At 35.2% G+C, this 22,526-nt stretch overlaps 1 protein-coding gene across 1 annotated transcript in view; it reads right to left on the bottom strand.

Moving 5' to 3' along the window:
* The window catches only part of LOC309631698 (uncharacterized protein), a 110,117-nt gene extending 100,228 nt beyond the window's left edge, over positions 1 to 9,889 (bottom strand). Inside the window, exon 1 of the mRNA XM_082398541.1 lies at positions 4,799 to 9,889. The gene's annotated coding sequence lies outside the window, so the exon portion shown is untranslated. The remainder of the gene's footprint in view (positions 1 to 4,798) is intronic.
* Between the last annotated feature and the right edge of the window lie 12,637 nt (positions 9,890 to 22,526).

Consider the following 22,526-nt stretch of genomic DNA (forward strand, 5'->3'; position numbering starts at 1 on the left):
ACTCTTCAATACCTGTGAATCATAGAGAATGCTATGGGATCTGACCAAGATTTTATTCAGGCGTAGGAAAGGACAAGACCTCAGAATGTGTTCAAAGAGAACAAATGTGAGAACAAACAAAATTACTTTTTGCTCTCACTCCACTAAGTTCAATAAATACATTGAATCCATTGGCATAATTTCCATAAATTGCTTCTTCTCTCTTCTAAAACTGCTAATCCTCTTTTATTGGTTTGTGCTGAAAAAACAAATTTTGATTTCCTGAATAAACATGAATGAGTTTTTGAGGTGCTCTGTTTAATTCTCTAACCATTAAGTCTATCAGATAATAGCTAAAAACACTAAAAAAAGTTTCATCTTGTTTACTTTATATTCTGTCAATTATAATTCTTCATCGACTGGCCAGTCCTATTGCACATATACACTGTAATAGCTGTTTTCCTCAGAATGACATTGTGACCTCAAAAGATTTTTTGTATTATTAAAATGGTGTCAAAATTATTTGGTGTTAACTGCTTCTTATTGTATTATTTAAAAATAGAAAAGGCAAATAACTTATGTGGTTATGATGATTGTATTTCCCAAATCCCAAATCAAGAAATGTGATCTGACAAATGGTTTATGGGCTACATCCAGGTACAAGAGAGTACCGAGACTGCCCAAACACTGCTACTGGTTTAGTGTTTCTGATTTAATTCCTTTGGTCTAAAGAGCTGACAAAGAGAATATTAAAAATATGAAGTATACAGGAATATATCTGAATTATGTCGGGTAAGTTACTTTAAGAAGATGACACCATGCTATCCATTAATACCAGAACCTTAACTTGCCTTTCTTACTTCTGCCTTTCAGGGGCTTTTTAAAAATCTGAGTCATTTTTAAAGAAAACCTCCTCCATTAGATATTACATTAACCAGTGTTTTTGTTTGCCTGATGATGACATTAAATCCCCTGTCATATTTTTAAATACAGAGTTTGTCTATCGCGTTGCTCATTCAAAATTCTGTAACATTAAGGGCATAGGCCAGTCTGCATAATCATATTTCCAAGTCTTGTTATTGCACAATTATTTGGCATTTTAATTCAAGTTATTTTCACTGGATAGAGGTCAGTTATTTTTCTTTGTCTGTTTTGTGCTTATTTTCAACTGCTGTCATTCAGTATATATACATTCTATTCTTGCATTACTATATTCTAACTCAGAAAAGGAGACAGGAATAGTTTAGAACACCAGATCAAGCATTATCACAGTTCTTAATTATGTTTTGAAGTTATTCCAAATGGTAGTATTCATCTAAAAATAAACCAAGCATTGCAGTAAAAGAGATGTGAAATAGCCATATAAACACTCATAATACTAGTTCATTTCTCAGTTTACTAAGAACATCATTAACAAGAAAGCAGAAGGGTTTTTTTTTTCTAGTTTAAAATAATTACTAGAACAGTCCAGCATCTAAATAAAATTGCAAAAGTCAGAGACTAAGAACCAAATGCATCTGTATATATCTATGCATTAAAAGTAGTCAAACCTTTGGTAGAGTATATATGTCAATGCTACTCTCTCACTTTGTCCCAGTTTACACTTCCCCCTCCCTGTGTCCTCAAGTCCATTCTCTATATCTGTGTCTTTATTCCTGTCCTGCCCCTAGGTTCATCAGAACCATTCTTTTTGTTTTTTTAGATTCCATATATATGTGTTAGCATACGGTATTTGTTTTTCTCTTTCTGACTTACTTCACTCTGTATGACAGACTCTAGGTCCACCCACCTCACTACAAATAACTCAATTTCGTTTCTTTTTATGGCCAAGTAATATTCCATTGTATATATGTGCCACATCTTCTTTATCCATTCATCTGTCGATGGACACTCAGGTTGCTTCCATGTCCTGGCTATTGTAAATAGAGCTGCAATGAACATTGTGGTACATGTATCTTTTTGAATTATGATTTTCTCAGGGTATATGCCCAGTAGTGGGATTGCTGGGTCATATGGTAGCATAAAAAGAAACAAAACTGAGTTATCTGTAGTGAGGTGGATGGACCTAGAGTCTGTCATACAGAGTGAACTTAAGTCAGAAAGAGAAAAACAAATACCGTATGCTAACACATATATATGGAATCTAAAAAAACAAAAAAAACAAAAAGAAACTGGTTCTGATGAACCTAGGGGCAGGACAGGAATAAAGATGCAGACGTAAAGAATGGACTTGAGGACACAGGAAGGGGGAAGGGGAAGGTGGGACAAAGTGAGAGAGTAGCATTGACATATATACACTACCAAATGTAAAACAGATAGCTAGTGGGAAGCAGCTGCATAGCACAGGGAGATCAGCTCGGTGCTTTGTGACCTCCTAGAGGTGTGGGATAGGGAGGGTGGGAGGGAGGCGCAAGAGGGAGGAGATATGGCGATATATGTATGCATATAGCTGATTCACTTTGTTGTACAGCAGAGGTTAACACAACATTGTAAGGCGATTATACTCCAATAAAGATGTTAAAATAAATAAATAAATAAAATAAAATAAAAGTGCCATTATCAACCCCCCCCCCCCCACAAAAAGTAGTCACACCTAATTTCAGCCAATGCATGACTAAGGGAAATACAGAGTTCTTCATTAGTTATAAATTGAGAGTTTGGGAAAAGAAAAAGAAAAACTCTGAGGAATAATGGACAGTCTTACTTGACAGATATCCACCACCATACTAACAAATGAATCATTCAAAGGTAACATTCTGTCATTTAATGGTTTCCCCCTTGGCTATATTCACTAATCTTATCAGAGTTTCTTAAATGTCTTGTTTTTAGGTCTGGGTATCTAAGTTAATTGTCAATCATTTTTGCTATAGAACAACTTAAGTTTATGGAATATTTTTATATCTTGCTCAAGGAGACTCACTAAACACAGCATTCCTATGATTTTTTTTTTTTTAATGTCCTCAAGCTTGATATTTGAAGATATAAGCTAAAGCACAAGATGACAATTTGGTTCAGGTTTGGATGTTCTTTTTTCTCACATCAAGAAAAAAATTCAAGTCACAGTTCAGATATTAATCCTGGCTGAATTTTAGGTTGTGATTTGTTAATAAGAAAAAGAATTAATTCATATTTCCTTAAACAATAACTTATTAATAAAAAAGTTACCTGTTAGAAGTAATGCAAATTATATTAGAAGGAATGCAACTGAAACACAAAACACGAACATTTAAATAGTCTCATAGACTAAGTTCCAAATAACTTAAGTTTACAATTTAAAAAAAAAGTGCTAAAGAAATGAAACCACCGTGAATAAAAATTATCCTGGGTGGGGGGGCGGTGGTGGTGGGAACTACCTGTAGAAAAAGACCCAAAAAGATGGCATATACTAGAATTAAAAATGTTTGTTTCATATGTTTAGAGAAATAAAGGATACATGACTAATACGATGGGGTTCCACTCTCAACTACGATATATAAAGCTGGAAGAGCGCATCACTCCTATTCTAATAACAGAAAAATAAACTATATAAAATACAAAATTATTATGTTTTTATTCCACGGAAGAGCTGAGTTTAAATTCCCAGGCCAGAGAAGTCTGAGCAGGAGAGACAGAATACATGGGAAGAAAGTGTAGCTCCAGCAGTTAAGAGGACATTAGAATTTTATCACATTGTTACAAGATGCTTGCGGGCTAGCTCAACAGCCTAGAATCCTTGGGTACCTCAGGCACAAGGAAATTTTCACTCACTTGGTGGCTGTTTTCCATGGACCTCCACTGAATGCTCACAAGAAAGCTTGTGCAAGTCCAGGAGACTGGGGAAAGCCTCCCATGGGTGGTACAGGCACACAGGAAGGAATCATCTATCACAACAGGAAAGCCATGAAGGGTCCTCCCTGGACTCTGCTCTCATACAAAATTAAAACCTTAAAATGTTTGTGGAAGGACAGCAAGTTCTGTCACTCTCAAGGCACAGGTAGATCCCCATTATTGCTGTGGGAAGGGGAGTAGAAACAAACCTGTTCCCCTGGGGAAATGGCAGGAGGAGTTCTACACGGCATCCTATGTCAATAGCATTAGAGTCTCAGCACTGTAGAAGGAAAAGCTCTCCCACAAGAGACCCACTACAGGTAAAATATAGAGATTTGCTATCATGGGGAGGAGATGTAGGAATGGTGAGAAAGCCATAAAGCCCAGGTGTACAGGGACAAACTAAGACTGATACTGGACCAGGGCAAAAGAGAACAGCTTCTGTTGTCTGTCTAGCAGCCCAGTAAGCAGTAACAAGCAATAATATTCTTCCCTGGAGAAGGAGCAAGAGTCCCCTCTAAAGAGAGACCGTCTGTGTTACAGTTGGGCAAAGATGGCTGAAAACTGAGGTTGGAGCAGGAACACTGAAAAAGGCCCTCTGGTCGCTTAGCTCCCACTCTAAACACAAGGAATCATTCGAGCAAGTTGAATTCTGTTGTGCACTAAGGGTAACAATAGCAACCATGAAACCCACGCTCAGCTCAACTCCTGACCAGATGAGTCAACGCTTTAAACCAGGAGTCCCCAGCCCCTGGGCCACGAACCGGTAGCGGTCCACGGCCTATTAGGAACCAGGCCGCACAGCAGGAGGTGAGCGGCTGGCTAGTGAGTGAAATTTCATCTGCCGCTCCCCATCGCTCGCATTACCACCTGAACCATCGTTCACACTACCATCCCCCCCATCGCTCGCATTCGCATTAACACCTGAACCATTCCCCGCCCCGCCCCGACCCCGTCCATGGAAAAATTGTCTTGCATGAAACCAGTCCCTGGTGCCAAAAAGGTTGGGGACCACTGCTTTAAACCAACATTCTGACAAAAGAAGAACCAGGCTCATTTCCAGGAATAAACACAAATTATCTCAGTATCTACTGTTCACATGATATCTAACATTCAATTAAAAAATATGCTATACACAATAAAGGATTGATCTTTACTTTTCTCTAGATGTGATGGCTTTGATCATAGGTTTTTACTGACCTCATACAATGAGTTTGGAATTGTTTTTTCCCTTCCATTTTTTGGAAGGACTTATGGATGGTGGTATCTTTTCTTCTTAAAATGTTTGGAAGAAGTTACCTATGAAGCCATTTGAGCCTGAGGTGCTTTTTTGTTTGTTTTTGTTTGGTGAAAGGTTTTAAATACCAATTCAACTTTCTCAATAAATATTGACTATCTTAGCATTCTAATTCTTCTTGAGTAAAACTGATCAGTTTGTATCATTTAAGGAGTTTGCTATTTCATTAAAATTGCCATGTTTATGCCATGAAGTAAATCAAAATATTATTATAACTTTAACATCTGTAAATCAATTACCCTTCTCATAATTGATATGGATATTTTGGTTCATCTCTATTATTTTTCCTTATCAGTCTTGCTAGAGTTTAACAATTTTACAGATCTTTTCAAAAACCAGCTCTTGAATTTATTTTCTCTTTTCTTTCATTTAAAAACTGCTTTTGTGTCCTCACTGATGCAGTAACTTTAATATTAACACCTGCTTTTTTTTTTCTTTTTTTTGACCTATCTCACAGTGGTTCAGTTAGACTCAGGCCAATGCACATAAAATTTACTCAGCACACTGTTGTATGTTAATTTTGCTTTTGTTGGTTTAAAAAAGTTTTTTAAATGCATTCCTTGCACAGAAATTAATATGTGACTTGTAGTTGGTCCTTTTTTTTTTTTTGACGAATTAATGAATGCATGTACCAGAAAACAAACTTGAACGTTTTTATTTTTATAGGTAAAAATATGTCAAAGTAGACTCACTGTATATAATATTTATCCTTTTAATTTCTCTTTCCGTATTCTCGGGAAGTAAATAGGAACAACATCTTTTAGGATTTCCTGAAGGATAAACCGTGCATGTATTCCATGCATTACCTCACAAAACAGGCAGAAGGGGGTCTGCTGGGTGGATGCAGAGGTTCCTGTCTTGCACACAGGCAGCCTGTTTAGACTCTCTGTTGCTGTGGCAACCCCAGTGCCTTTGCTAAAGTGAGCTGGAGAGACCGCCACAGGTGGTGGTCATGACAAATATGCACCTGCACTACTGGCCTAGCATCCCATCTCTTAATTAGTTTTGTCTGTTTTATGGTTCGGTAATCAAACAAATTGTTATAAGTAACTAAAAAAATGGAAGCCAAGAAGCCCATTCCTACAGCTGGCAGCCTGACACATTAGAAGTTTAATTGCTAAAATGTTCTGTCAGGGCCAAATTCTTTATTATTGTCTGCCTAACAGTCACAAATGAGTGGGTGGGTAGAAGTGGCACTTTGGGTGCCGTAAGAATTCTTTTATGACTGATCCCCTCCCCCCAAATATATTATTCTTTATAGTGGCTGAGTTGCTTGGGAATGGATTAGGATAACCCATCTTTTTAAGCAGGGATGAATCTTTAAACCAGTGATACTTGCTGCTACTAAAGAGGTTTAAATCATCAGAGTTAGTCTGGATACTTTCTCCAGAGAATCGTAAGACAAAGAAATAAAGATTTCCCCTCTGCTATGAATGAAAATCTTCCCATGCTGCTCTCTGTCTCTTACCTTAAATAAGGAACCTTAAAACTAACCAACAGCCACATCCTTGGGACATACATCTGTCCATCTCTGTATAAATTATTACAGCTTCCTTCCAAATCAAGATGCTGTTTCTAGGACCATTTAATTTTTATTCTCAGTTTTCCACACCTTAAGTTATATAAAGAGTCATCTCTTTTATTTGCATAAAAGTATAATAGAAAGACATTTTTCTGTACAGAGAAGAATAGGTACTATTTGTCTCTTTACTATGCTGAGTAGGAAATTTTTAATGAGACTTCAGATTTTTTTTGTTAGTTTTAAATTATGTATTTTTCTGAGTATTAAAGTAATACATCTTTAGAAAATTGGAAAAAGATATAATTGAAAAAATAAACATTATTCAAAATCCCACACTGGCATATTAGACTATTTCTCAGAAAATTTTTACTCCATTTCTCCTTAGAGTAGAGTATACCTCCTGTCCCACTGAGTTTGGGCTTGGACGTGCATTTCCCTTCGCCTCTGGAATGTGGGCAGAATTGTCAGTCCAGAGCAAACACTTTCAGAAGTTTACTTTCTTGTATTCCTGATGTCCACCATGGCATGGTCATACCTCATGCAGGCTCTGCTCCTTCAGCCCAGTTTCTAGACCGAGAGACATGCAAAACAGACCTGCACAAATGCTCATACAATCCAAGCCAGATCTAGCCAAGTTCCAGCTGGACTCTTTTTGAGCCTGAAATAAATGTCTTCTCTTATTATACACCTTTGAGATTCCGAGATTGCTGTTACACAGCAATGTTGACATATATACCTACCTTTCAATGGAGATTTTACATTTGGGTATATGTATGTATGCACAGACATATACACACACATACATATATACATACATTCTGGCATATTTTCTTCCAGACATCCATTTTTTAAATCTTTCTCAGTAAGTGTGTATATATAATACATGTATATTAAGGGTATGTATGGGTTATATAAAAATACTGTGTGTGTTTGTGTGTGTACATATGTGAGAGTAAATCACATTCACAAACATAGATTTAAAGTAGATCTCTTATAAGGTGATTCACCCATTCTAGTTTGCCTGGAACTTTCCTGGTTTTAGCACTAGTAGTTCCCTATCCTGGGACACTCCTTTGTTTTAGGCAAAAGAGAACTGTTACCCCCCTACTTCTTCCTTTTTTTACTTTAAAAAATCCACTTTTTTAGTTTAATAGCTCTTGGATAAAAATCTTCCAAATTCATTGCATGTTCTTCTTAGTTTGTAGTAATTTCATAGTACTCCCATCACAAGCACACGCTACACACCCAATTTAACCAATCACCTAGTGTTAAATATTTGTTATTTTTGTCTTTTTTCCTTGTAAATTTAAAATGATTTATTTTAAAATCTTTGATTCAGTTGTGGGTTATTTTTTCTTATTTTATCATAATTATTCATGACATAAAATTTTATAATTTGAGAGACTAATTTATTGTATGAATTCAACAGCTTAATATAAATATATTTTAGTAGAAGATAAAATGTTTTGAAGCAGTAGCATAGTTATAATTTATATCACAATATGATTTTTAATCAAAGCATACACATAGCAAATATAACCTATTCAATAGAGTCATCTCAATAGCCTTTGAGCCACATGTTCTTTCTATTCAACATGTAAGCCTTAGTACCTACTACCCTCATCTGACTTTCAAAAGAAGTGTATGAATAAAATGTGCACATCTGAAAAATAAATTTACAATATTAATAATATGGGACATGTAAAGGATCATACTAATATCAAACACTACATGATTTTGAAGAAGTAAACAAATAAGATAAATTAATGTAGTCAATAAAAACTTCCCCAAGAATATAGAACATGATGTTAAAGAAACATTAGACATGATATATGGAACATACTGTCTATTCTTAAAATGATTTATATGATGCAAAATGAAATTAGGACTGAATAAAATAAAAGTGTAATTGTGCAGTTAAAGGCTGAAATCTCTAAAAGAGAGATTCACGTGGGATGAAGCAACAGGGCAGCATTTGTGAGAAGGAAGGCATCTGAGCTGGATATCAAGGTCTTTTTCAGACCTGGTGAATAAGCTATTTACATCTCCAATATCTACAAATATAACAATATATTAATAAATAAAAGTGATAAAATTTCTGAGATGAGTTTAGAATGTTTTTGAGAAGAAATAATTCATGCAAATATCCTGACAGAAAATAATATTTAAAAATAGACCTCTAAAAAGCCTTGTCAAATACTGGGTTAAGAGATTTATATTCAAACCATAATTCCATCTTTGACTCTCTTCATTAAATTTCTAAAAATGTATATTTTGTTTTAGACATGTTGCCTCATTCTTTCTCGTATCAGTAAAAGTGTTTATGTATTTTGATGTACAGTAGTAAAATGACAAATTTTAAGTCATATTACTGGAATGGTCTTATGAAAACCTGGTATTCCCTTTCATGGCATGACCAACTACAGAAAATACAGTACTAAACAGTACCTTGCCAAGTCTTGCTAGGAGACGCAAGAATTAAAATAAATGACATTAGACGTAAAATGCTACACTGCATGTAAAAAAAAAACAAAATAATACTCCTTTGTATCTTTATCCAAAGCAATTGTCATAGACAGGTGGGTGTTGATCATTACAAGAATGAAATCACTCCCAAACAAACAATTTAACTAAACCAAACAGCTAGTGGTATTAACACTTAAAGGTGACACGTATGTTTCAAGAAGAAAAAATATCTTGTATAGAATATTTTCTGGATCAGGTTGCAGATTTATTAGTCATCCTTCAGTACCTTGAGACCAGTTCAATTTGTCAGAACTCAATATCATTGCCATTTCTCACAGGATCTTGGGTTTTAAATCAAGGCCAACATCACAAGTAACCTTGGAGGGAAAACACAATTTATGGTATTGCTGTAATACCCAGGTCTCAGAGGGATTTAAATCATTTGAATAATCCATTCTTATTTTTTTTCCCTACAGATGTGAAAAGAGGACAGCTACAAGTATGTTTAATGTTATAAGTACTGCTATTAACATGAGTAGCAAGAGTGTTCAACAGAACAGGTTATGTTTATGCTTACTAAATTTTGGATTTAAAGAAAGAAAGAAAATGTGTACATATAAGTTATTTTTATCATTGCTGACGGTGCTGTTTAAATTTGTTTACCTACTTAAATTTATGGGAAGGCCATCATTCAAGGAGTATCTTAAAAACAACCAAAAATACACGTGGGGAGGCAGAAAAGATCTGAGGTGGCTGGAAGAGGGGCACATTTTGTTACTTTGAAAAATGTAATACATTAAATATAAATATAATTTATTTTTATTAGGGAGTTTATACATTGGGAGAAGTTCAGTCTTAAGGTCCATTTTCATATACTCAAAAAATTAGATAGATTGGGGCATTACACACGTTAAAAATAAAATGTAATTATGCATTTGCCTTAGTTATCCAGATTGTCTAAGTGAATTATATTAAGTTCTGAGTTTTCTATTTTACTGTGTACCTGTAGGAATTAAAAAAAATATTTCATAAATTTTTTAAAGATACAGTCAATCAGTTATGCTTAAAATATTCAGTGGCCAGGTTAGTAATGGTTCTTCCTATTTTTTTTTTTCTCTCTCTCCCTAACTCATTTTCCCTTTCCTTTACTCCTGCATCTCTGGGTTTGCATACTGTATTAGTCAGCTTAGTCTGCCATAATAAAATAACATAGACTGGGTCACCCAAGCAATAGAAATTCATTTTCTCTCAGTTTTGGAACCTGGAAGTCAAAGATCAGGGGCCAGCAAGGTCAGATTCTAGTGAGAGCTTTCTTTCTGGCTTACAAACAGCTGCCTTCACATTGTGTCCTTACATGGTGGAGAGAGAGTTCTGGTGTCTCTTCCCCTTCTGATAAGGGTACCAGTCCCATCAGATCAGGACTCCACCCTTATGACTTCACTTAACTTTAGTCACCTCCTTAAAGACCCTATTTCCAATATAGTCACAAGGGGGTCAAAGCTTCAGCATATGAACTCTGGCTGGACACAAGTCAGTCCCTAGTACATATCTTAAATATTAACACAAAAACATTTGTCTCAAGATCTGCTTCCTTGGAACCAAAACTATGACTGGATTCCCTCCAAATATATTTGAGCACTCTTACATGGTGTGTACTGGTAATAATTTTGTAATATTGTGACATGCATATACATATAAATGAAAAATTATAATAAAATTTGGCTCTCTAACAAATTATTATAATCAGCATAGAAACATGATTTTTTTCTCTAATCCATTTTTTTTCTTTGATGCTGTTTCTCTTCCCATTGTGGACTTAATTTTTGCTCTTCTTTACATAAGCTTTCTCAAAGTAATCTAAACTTGTCCCATTTATCTCCTCTGATTCTCTCTTAAACTCACTCCTAACAGGCTTTCATTCCCCCAATGAGAACAATCATATTGTTCTCATTTTTCATCCACTCTGATAGGTATTCTTCAAGATGTCTGCCATCAATTCCTTTTTTCCTGTACAAGCATGCTTCCCCTCACAGTAACAGGTGTAGTCTACCTCAACTACCCCTGAATCTGGGTTCATCTTAGTTAACTAGTTCATCAACAGTGTGTTGCAGAAGTGACATTTGGAGACATCTGAGATTGTATTGTAAGAAGGTTTGCAGCTTCTGCCTGAATCTCTTGGATAACTTTTTCTTAGGATGCTGCCTGTGGAAACAGCCTTCATGATCAAAGGCACCTAAGCTGGATGGGGAGGTGACAGATATGTGTTCCTCTTGGCAGCCAGTATTAGTTTCCTATTACTGTCGTAATAAATTACCACAAACTTAGAATCTTCAGACAAAATAATTATCTTTCAGGTCTGCCTGAAAGTTATCAGCCTGAGCTGAAATCAAAGTGTTGGCAGGGCTACATTTTCTTCTGGAGACTCAAGGAGAGAATCCATTTTCTTGCCTTTGTGAGTTTCTAGAGGTCACTTGCATTCATTGCCTGGTGGACCCCTTCTTCAACCTGCAAAGCCAGTAATGAGTGTTGAGTCTTCCACACATTGCTTCACTTCACACTGAGTCTTCTGCCTTCCTCTTCTGTATTTAAGGACCCTTGTGATTACTTAAGGACCCTTGTGATTACATTGATTTCAGTGGGATAATCAAGGAAATTTTCCCTATCTTAAGATCAGGTGATTAGCAACCTTAATTCCATTGGCTGCCTTGATTTTCCTTTGCCATACATCATAGTTAATTCCCAGGTTATGGGGATTAGAACTTGTACATCTTTGGGAGGTTACTTTCCTGCCTACCACACAGCTCAACCTGAGAATCAAGCTGTCAGCATCAACCACTAGCCATGTGAGTGATCCATCAGGGATCAGACCATTAGCGCTTTCAGATGACTAGAGCTGCACGGATATCTAATTGCAACTGCTTGAGGGACCCCAAGTGGGAATCACCCAACCAACACAAGTCAACACATAACCAGAAGACATAATAATAAATTCATGTTTTAAGCCCTGAATTTTAGGATGGGTTGCTATATCACAATACATAATGGGAACCTCATCTTGCTAACTTAACGGTCAATTTTCTTACTCTTTATTTTCATTGAGCTATCAATCAGCACCATTTGACAGAGCTGGTGACTCCCTATTTTTTTGGCATACTTTCTTGCTTGACTTTTAGCACATCACACATTTCTGGGATTTCTTTTATCTTTATAGTTGTTTTCTCAGTCCCCTGTGTTAATTCTTCCTCTTCTATCCAACCTCGTAACGTTGGAGTGACCTAGGGCTCTGTCCCTATTCCTCTTCTATATTTATATTTTATCCTTAGGTAATCTCAGTCTCATAGACTTAGATACTAACTATATGCCAACTCCCATGTTTATACCTCCTGTCCAGAATTCTCTGCAAGATGATACTGATAAATCCAATGGACTTCATGACATTTCCACTCGGATATGAATTGCCATCTCAAACTTTAATTCCCCAAAACTGCCTCTAAATCTATGCCAAGCACAGTTCTTCATCTTAATTGTTAGAAAATCCATTCTTGTAATTTGTCAGGGCATGCACCTTATAATCATTCCTTTTCTCTCATATCTCATACTCAAAACAAAAATCCATCAGGAGCTATGAAAGGGAGATAGATAACTGGATGGTTATGAACGGTCTCTTCACATTCCTGCCTCCGAATGACACATATCATTTCCACCCAAAGCCAAATGACTAGAGCTAATCACCTTTACCTGCAAAATGTTGGCAAGTGTGGAGGAGTAGATGGCCTATTTGGGAACCACCACTGTCTCTAGTATAACTTCTTTATGGTCTATGTAAAGAACTCTAATACACAAATTTCACATTTTGTTTCACTTAGGTTTCCCTCATACTCCTTTTTTTTTAATAAACTTTAAAAAAAAATTTATTTATTTAGGCTGTGCTGGATCTTAGTTGTGGCCCACAGGATCTTCGTTGCGGCATGTGGGATCTTTTAGTTGCGGCATGCAAACTCTTACTTGCAGCATGCATGCGGGATCTAGTTTCCCGACCAGGGATTGAACCTGGGCCTCCTGTATTGGGAGCATGGAGTCTTACCCACTGGACCACCAGGGAAGTCCCTTCCCTCATACTCTTAATTTGGAGGGTAGGTTGTGTTGTCCCTAAGGAATGTTTAAATGATTGAAGTGAAGTTCGAAGTCTACTGCCAGTAAGTTGTAGAATTCATACATGCATCCCTGCCGTCTGATTTTTACTCAGAATGCCTTCTCATATGCTGTACAGAAGCACTTAATTACTTTTCACTCTTGAAGTTAAATAGACTCCTTTATGACATTTTCTCTTCCCATACAAACACACACACACACACACACACACACACACACACACACACACAACACATGGTCCTATAAAATTTCCAGTGGGTTTATGGCTGTCCTGTAGTTTTTGCCCCCTCTTCTTTCTACATGCTACTGTTTACAACAGATGCAAGCACGTAGTCAGAAACAAAACCAGCAGCTGGCTCTCTGGAATTTACTATTTCCAGAGAGCTCAGTAATGTATACATATATTTGAGCCCTGCCCCCAATTTTACCAACATGCTCAGTTCCCGAGTGTCACCTATTGCTAAAAGTGCCTTGGGAGGAAAGTGATAATTACTATAAATGGACATATTTTCATAAATAACCCAGGGAATTCCATTCTACAGGTATAATGAACACTCTCATTCCTAAAGACAAAAATGTCCACTGCACCTTTACTCTTTCACCCTCATGAACACATCTATATCTGTGATGACAATTGCTACATCAGTCCTGGAATTTGTATTTGGCTTATGTTACACATGAGTCAGTGTAAGTGTGGCATAATTATTGCTGTTTCACAGAGTGACCATATGTGCACATCTCACCACTAAATACCAGAATTTAGCATGCTGCTTGGCACATAGTAGGCACTCAGTAAAAATATGTTGACTGAATAAGTAAAACAATGAAATTATTAAGTCTAATCTCGCTATATTGAGAAAGACAAGTCACTCATAAAGCAAGAATTATCAAAACAAAGTAATCTTCTAAGATACATCATCTATTAACTGCAAGATCCTAATCAATAACTTGACCTACATGCATAATACCTCACATAATGTTGATGTGAGGATTAAGTAAATGATGCATCCAAATCACCTAGCTTGTACCTGACACATTGGAACAATTCAATACGCATTTAAAACAAAAAAAATAGATAGCATCAACCAAAAGAAGTAATAAAACATAGATTTTAGAAATTCCTTTGGAAAGGAAGGCTAAGAAATATTTTCCTAAATTGTTTATTCTAAAACCTTGAAAAGATAATATCTGTAAGAAAGACCCTCTCAAAATCTTTGCAAGAAATACTAGCTCGTACATTTATAATTACACCAAACTTTGCTAGGTTACCTCTCCTAGATCCCATCAGTTAACAATAAAAAAAAAAAAATATTCAAAATATTTCAACTGAATAGTAAGCTTACAATATGCCCTATTAGCTTCACAAATTCTGCAAGTAGGTATGTGGCATGTATGCTATTAATTTCTCTGGCGTACTACTTGAATGCATAGGATTTGTATGCCAGAGATTACGAAGTATTTTTTTCACAAACATTGAGTACTGAAGTAGCCCTTTCTCCTTTTATATAAGCATTGCTTATAGACTTTGTTTTCATTCTTCACAAAAAGCTAGACACAGACCTGTTATTCCAGGGTTCTCGGCAGTGTTCAGACGAGAACCAGGCTTCTTTCCACGGTCTCATTTTAACATGTACCCACTCCCTGGATCTGGAAAAACAAAATGACGGATTTAGGCCAAGTCATTATGGAAGATAGACTATGATTTTTAAAATTTGATCATTTACAAAATAACTTGTAACCTTTTTTGTGATTTCTATCCTCATTCCCTAGTTTACTTTGAGGTGCTTTCCTTCTCTCTCCACAATTTCCTTTTCTTAAGAGTTCTCAGAGTATGAACATGTCTATCCTCTCTCCCAACCTTTGTAAACTTTCCCTGAACCTTTTCTTCTTCTTTATTCAAGCCCCTTGAAAATATCCTATATGTGCTAGCTTCTTTTACTCACCTCCCAACTCTCCCTCTCCAACTAGCATCTTAAAAGATCCTTAGCTAATATCATAGGAACACAAAGGAGAAGAACTCTTTTGAAAAGAAAGGCTGTTTGACAACAGTGTTAAATGCCATGCAGAGGACAACGAATGATGTTGACACATAAAGAAAATCAAAAATGACTTGACCTTTTATAGTCTCCCCAGTGATCTCACTTCCATTAGTGATATCTCTTCCCCTCATCCATATCATGGTTAGAGATAAGTTTCTGAAATGAAAATCTTCATATATCAATATCATGATGACATTTTTCAATAGTTCTCTTAACTTGCAGATTGCAGTCTGAACTCCTTAATACTGTGGATAAGCCCCAGTTTTCGGAACCCTGCCTGCCCTTTCAATAAAATATCTTACCACATGTTCTCATCAGTTGGGTTACAGAAGAACTGAATTCCTAGTTGTTCTATGCCTGCATCAGGTGATTTCATGCTCTGTGCTATGGCTTGGAAGTGTCTGGAACCCCCTTCATATCTTCTTCTAACTGGCAGACACTTTTCCATCACTAACAGTCTCACTTTAGAGATCACTGCATAATTTTCTGACTCTAGACAAATTCACTTAGATGCTTCTCTTTATAGTCATTCACCTTACTTCTATGGTATGAGTATTGCTATAATTATTTGTTAACTTATTTTTCTCTGTACTGCTGTCTAAGCCACCTCTAGGCAAGGAATGTGTCTTTCTTCTTGTGTAACTAGGATACAAAATGACTGACAAAATTATGGTATTTGATAGATGCCGATCTGAACTAAAAGATAGTATATGGCCCTTTACTTATAATGTTTAAATTATTTGAATACTAATATTTAGTATTTGTGAGTGCAAGAGGGTTGGAGTAAAAATGACATGGCATGAGTGTCCTGGCTGAATGATGTAAGGTCAATTTATTTAAATGTTTTGGTCTCTGGCACCTCACTTGCTACATGCAGATACTGATTTTTCACTTCAGAGTATTGTTGTATTGCTAACTTCTTTAAACAGTGCATCACTTGCCTATACAGTAGGTGCTCAATAGATGCTAGCTATGTCTATCTTACCTTGTGCTTTGCCTCGGTAGTCAACCACTAGCTTTTCTTTGTAATACTAAAACTCCCTTAATACAGAAGGTATTGGATAATATAGAATAGAAAACCAAATGATAATATTTATCCAAGTTAAACACTAAAAATCTTCTACATCGAGTCAGGAATCAGAGAACTCAGCATTGCTAAGATCTTTGAAAACCAGAGCATCAGCCTTATGGGCCAATCAGCCTATTCTGTGTGTGCAGGCATTTGTTTTGGAAAGACTCACAATGGGGTAATTACCTATTCACTTAGCCTTGGCTGTAGCTACCACTGAATCAATGCAAGTTAATGTAGCAGATCAGGTTTTTTTTTTTTTTTTTTCTTTTAGTTAGTTTTCTTCTAAAACAGTGAAAGATAATGAGTAACAGAAGATGAAAACACGAACATACACACATACATAAAGGAAAATACTTTATATTCTCATACTAAATATGCAGTAAATGATGCAAAACACAAAATACATTTTGTACAGTATTTCTCCCAGACACCAAATTTAGAAATAAGTCCAAGGTATGACTAGGACTATGAATTTAGCTAGAGTTTAATACTAGAATAAGAAACCTACAGTCTGGGAAAATTTCCAACCTTAGCAAACATAACTGTAAGTAGCTTTCTTTTCTCTCTGAGTTTTTATTTCAGACTGCCTCAGAAGCATGCTACCTTCTTCTTTTACCTGGAGTTATGGTATCCAACTCCCTGAATTAAACACATTAGAGACTCTTGAGAAGTCACAGACAATGGATCACCAGAGATCAAGAGAGGAAGAAGATATTTTCTAATGAAATTATCCTTAACCACAATATTAAAGCATGTAATCATTCTCCTAATGTTTAATATAAAATAAAGTGTACTATTACCTTGCAAAATTCATTTTGGCATGACACCATTATGGATTAAGGCATTATCCATCAGTCTTGGTGATAATAAATGAAAAGATCTATAAGCAGTTTCACTCTCCCACCAATATATTAAAACAAAAACAGTAAAGCAGTCTGCAATTAGGCAACATTTCAGTTTATCTGTACCAATACATTGATTTCATCAATAAATTATTCAAGTCACTAATTGATGATAGGATTGCCCTTTCACACAGCTATGGAAACAAATGAGAACTCCAACAGAAAATAGTGTCAGTTTCCACAAGTTTAGCTGCTTTGTGAAATATCAAGCAAACATATTTATGATAAAACTCAGTAGATTCATAAATTAAAAATAACATACTCTTGATGAATATGACATCTTTTTCACTATGGACAGTATATCTGAATTGTAATCAATAATGCCATCTAGTATCAAAATCCCTTCAAATTTGTAAATCCAAAATATAAATAATGAAATGTTGAAAACAATTTTAGTATGCACACCTCGCCGTTAAAAAAGTCAAGATGAACTCTACAACAGCTCCAAACATTAGAAAAGATATAAAAATCTATAATTTGCTAGATTATGTATATATGATAATATACAATAATTAACTGGCTTTTAGAAATTTGCTTAAATCTTTAGACCATATATTCTACATATATGTTAGAATATTATGCATAAATATAGAGAAATCATGTAATGTACACCCACATGCCCATTACCTCGATTAGATAATCAAAATTTTTTCCATATTTATATCTTCTATTTTTGCTAAAATATTTAATTAAATTATTAACATTATGAATCTTCACTATGAAATATTTTATTATGCTTTTCTAAATAAATCAGGGCATTTTAGTACTTAAAAATAATACCCTATTACATCTAAAAAATTAATTATTGCAACATTAAAGCAATTATTCATTAAAATAACCTGATACACATCTCATATTCAAATTCCCAAATTGCCACATTATTGTTTCTTTACCCCTGTTGCCTTAGTCAGTTCAGGCTGCTACAACAAAATACCTGTACTGGGTGGCTTATTAAAAAAATCAGAAATTTATTTCTCATAGTTCTGGAGGCTGGAAAGTCCAAGATCAAGGCACTGGCAGATTTGGTGTCTGGTGAGGGTTAGGACCCACTTCGTGGTTCATAAATAGCCAGCTGTCTTCTTGCTGTGTCCTCACATGCCAGAAGGAGTGAGAGAGGTCTCTGGTGTCTCCTCATCAGGGGACTAAACCCCACATCCTAATACCATCACATGAGGGTTAGAGCTTCAATATATGAATTTAGGGGTGAAACAAAGATCCAGTCTCAACACCTTTATTTCCTATACACTAAAATTTTTATTTAAAGTCTCTATTTGACTCAAGTGAAACATTTGTGGCAAGAATACCTCATAGGTGGTGTGTATTTACTACTGCAGCACATGGGTAGTAGGTACATAGTGTTTTGTCTTTCCATTCACAGTGATGCCTAAGTTATTCACCAAGTGACGGTGGAGATAGCTTTATTCATCCCTTGAAAACGTACATTTTTTTTCTTCCCTGAGACTAGAATTACTGGATGGTGTAATATTTTTGTACCCTGAGAAAAATTTGCCCACCAACTTTTCATCCAATAGCTATAAAATGGTGATTTTCTAAAGCTTTCTTACCTTCACGTTTATTGGACTGCTCTCTCTGTAAAGAAGAGCTTTCCCGATAAAGTAAAGCTATTTGGTTAATGTGTAATATAATATCTTCTAGAAAGAAAGAATATTTTATTTCTTTATTTTAATTAACAATTTTTATGGGTAAAAATGTGATAAAATAGCCACCTCAGATAGTAAAAATATGTTTCTGTTTGGTTGTAAGAAGCTTTCTCTTCTTTTATTATTATGGCTTCATAGATTTTTACATATTTAATTTTGTCCAATTAATTATAGTACTTATTTCATTTTTAAAAATGTCATTGAAGTATACATACATCTAGAAAGACACAAAAAACATAAGTACATAAATTTTTGCAAAGTACAGAGCACTTGTCTTAACACTCAGATGAAAAAGAGAACTTAGAAGCATCTCAGAAACCTCCCTTATGCCCTTCTCCTGTCACCCCCAAAGTACCTACTAGCCTCACTTCTAAAACCACAGATTAGCACTGCCTGTTTTTGAACTTTATGAATACGAAAATTTACATTATGCATTATTTTGTGTCTGGATCTTTTCACCCAATTATATTTATGAGATTTATCCATAGTGTTGCTTATAGTTGTGTTCATTCTCATTGCTATAGTTTCCGATTCCATATTTGAATATGCAACTATTTATCTATCCATTCTACTCTTGTTGTGAATGTGCATACTTTCCAGGTTTGGGATATTACAAATAATGTTGCTATGAACATTTTTGTAATATCTTTTGTTTGATAGATATGTACTTTCCTATTGGGTATATATAGATATATACTTCCACATACGTCAAAACATAATGCATATATATTCTAACACTATCATTAATAACACATAAGGGTTCCAATTCTATATCCCTGCCAACTTGATTATTTTCATACTTTTTTACTTCAGCATTCTTGTGAGTGATAGTGGTATCACACTGTGTTTTTTTAGTTTCCTGATGACTAATAACAATAAAATATTTTTTATATATTCACTGGTGTTTTGCATATATCTTTTTTGGTATAATACTTGTTATTTTGCCTAAACTATTGTTAGTTTGTCTACCTTTCTTATTGATTTATAGAATATTTGTAGGTGTTACTCTGAATAAGCGTTCTTAGTAAGATATACACGTTGAGAATATCCACCCCCCCCATACAGTGTTCTCTCTACACTATTAATGTGTCATTACCTTGAAATAATCCAATTTTGAAAAGTTTCCAATTTAAAATATGTTTTCCCTTAGTCCTTTTTGCATTGTGTTAAAAATATTTTTTCTACTTCAAGGCCATGAAGTAGAAAAATACTTCTATATTTTCTTCAAAAGCTCTATTGTTTTACCATTCACATTCGGTTGTGAAATTTCTGGAATTAACCTGTCCTTTCACACACACTGAATTTGTTTTGTTAATATTTTGCTTAGGATTTTCTACTTTTTCTCTGGTCAATTTTCATTTTTTTAAAACTTCTCTTGGATAAATACCTAGAAGTGGAATTACTAGGTCAGTGTTTAACTATATAAAAATCTGCCAAAAAAAAAAAAAATCTGACAAACTGTCTTCCAAGGTGATCATGTCATTTGTGTTCCTAGTAGAAACATATGAGAGTTCCAGTTGCTCCAAATCTTCACAAAAATGTTACAATATAAGTCTTATTAATTTAGAGATTCTTATGGACATGAGGTTGTATCTTAGTGTGGTTTTAATTGTTATTTCTTTAATAAATAATGATGTTGAGTATATTCCCATGTGTTTATTTGCCATTTGTATATATTGTTTGCTGACGTGTCTATTTAAGTCTTTGATCCATCTTGTTATGAGATTGTTTTTGTTCTTATAACTGAGTGTTGGCAGTATTTTACATCCGCTAAATGTAACTCTTTATTATACATGTTTACTATTCTTCTTCTGAAAAGGATTCCCTGAAGTATAATTTATCAATGTTTTCTTTTATAATCAGTTCTATTTTTAATCGTACTTAAAATAATTGCTTGGCACAAAGTCATTAAGACTGCCAGGTTTCTGATGTCTTTGAATATATCATTTTATGATTGTATAGCTTTTTAGTTGTTCTCAGCAGGAACATTGACCTGTTATCAATACTATCGCCTACTCAAGAGCAGAATTTTGTTGTTGTTGTTGTTATTGCTCAACAATTTCATTATGTGTAATATTAAGTGGGAAGCTTTCTGGAAGAAACAAGTTATCCATCAATTTCATCTTTTATAGTTAAAAATAGCTATTATTTGATAATCTGAGAATATCCAATTAGGTATTAGAAAGAGATTCAAAAGTACCTTGGACAACTTCAAAATAGGCTTTGATCTTTCAAACCAAGATGCCCTTATTAACAGTCCAAAATGTGGTTCAAAATTTGTTATTCTTCCTATAAAATATATGAAGGAAAATTTTGATAAATATTGAAATGATGATGTATTTAACTAATAAAATAATAAAATGTAGGTATGCTAGCAGATATATCAAGTTTTCACCCAGATGCCTGTTAGATACCCTATGAAGTGCAGAAGCAAATATATGGCGATTCTAACCAAACTCTACAGTTATATCTTAAAGATTCAATATATACGTTATTCTCATCACAATGAGAGATATTTCATAATTATTCCTGGTTTCTATGATAAAGAGAAGGAAAATAATTTCTTATTATATTTTGACCCAAGTGTTTGGTGTTTTGCATCTCCACCACCCTCTTCTATGTCTAAAACTTGGTAAACCCTAGATAATTGTAGTAAATCAAAGTTTTATAGCAGTTCAGTGAGATATTTTAAAAATACAGTGAACACTGGTCACGTATATTTTAAGTTAATTGTGACAATAAATTTGAGAAACTACTAGGACAAATAATTTGATATAACATACATAAAGTATCTGGGGTTGACTTGTTTTTTTTTAACTATTAGGAATGATTTTATTTTTAAATCAGGGCATTTCCAGATTATAGCATCCATCTAAGAATCCACCTGACAGTGGATATTGATGTCTTAAATCTGAATTAGGTGCACATCTAGATGGACATTTCATTTAATTTCTGTACAATTCAGATATTTAGCAAAATGCTGAAGAAAAGATAGCATATTCCTATGATACTCATATGCAATCCTTTCAGAGAAATGTTCTAGAGTCTTACAATTACTCCTTATCATAACGAACAGTCTTGGAAAAATCAGGAAGAAACATTTTCGTAATGTTCCTAGTTCTACCTGTGCTGAAGCCCCATGAAGAAAAGAATTCTGAGCATTCATAAAAATATATGGACAGGAGCACGGGGAGACCTTCAAGATGGTGGAAGAGTAAGACATGGAGATCACCTTCCGCCCCACAAATACATCAGAAATACATCTACATGTGGAACAACTCCTACAGAACACCTACTGAAAGCTGGCAGAAGACCTCAGACGTCCCAAAAGGCAGGAAACTCCCCACATACCTGGGTAGGGCACAAGAAAAAAGAAAAAAACGGAGACAAAAGAATAGGGATGGGACCTGCACCACTGGGAGGGACGTGTAAAGGAGGAAAAGTTTCCACACACGAGGAAGCCCCTTCACTGGCCGAGGCAGGGGGTGGCAGGGGGGAAGCTTCAGAGCCACGGAGAAGAGCGCAGCAACAGGGGTGCAGAGGGCAAAGTGGAGAGATTCCCACACAGAGGTGCAGACCAGCACTCATCAGCCCAAGAGGCTTGGCTGCTCACCCACTGGCCGGGACAG

Source organism: Balaenoptera borealis, assembly GCF_965194805.1.
Source record: "Balaenoptera borealis genome assembly, chromosome: 7".
Classification (NCBI taxonomy): Eukaryota; Metazoa; Chordata; class Mammalia; order Artiodactyla; family Balaenopteridae; genus Balaenoptera; species Balaenoptera borealis.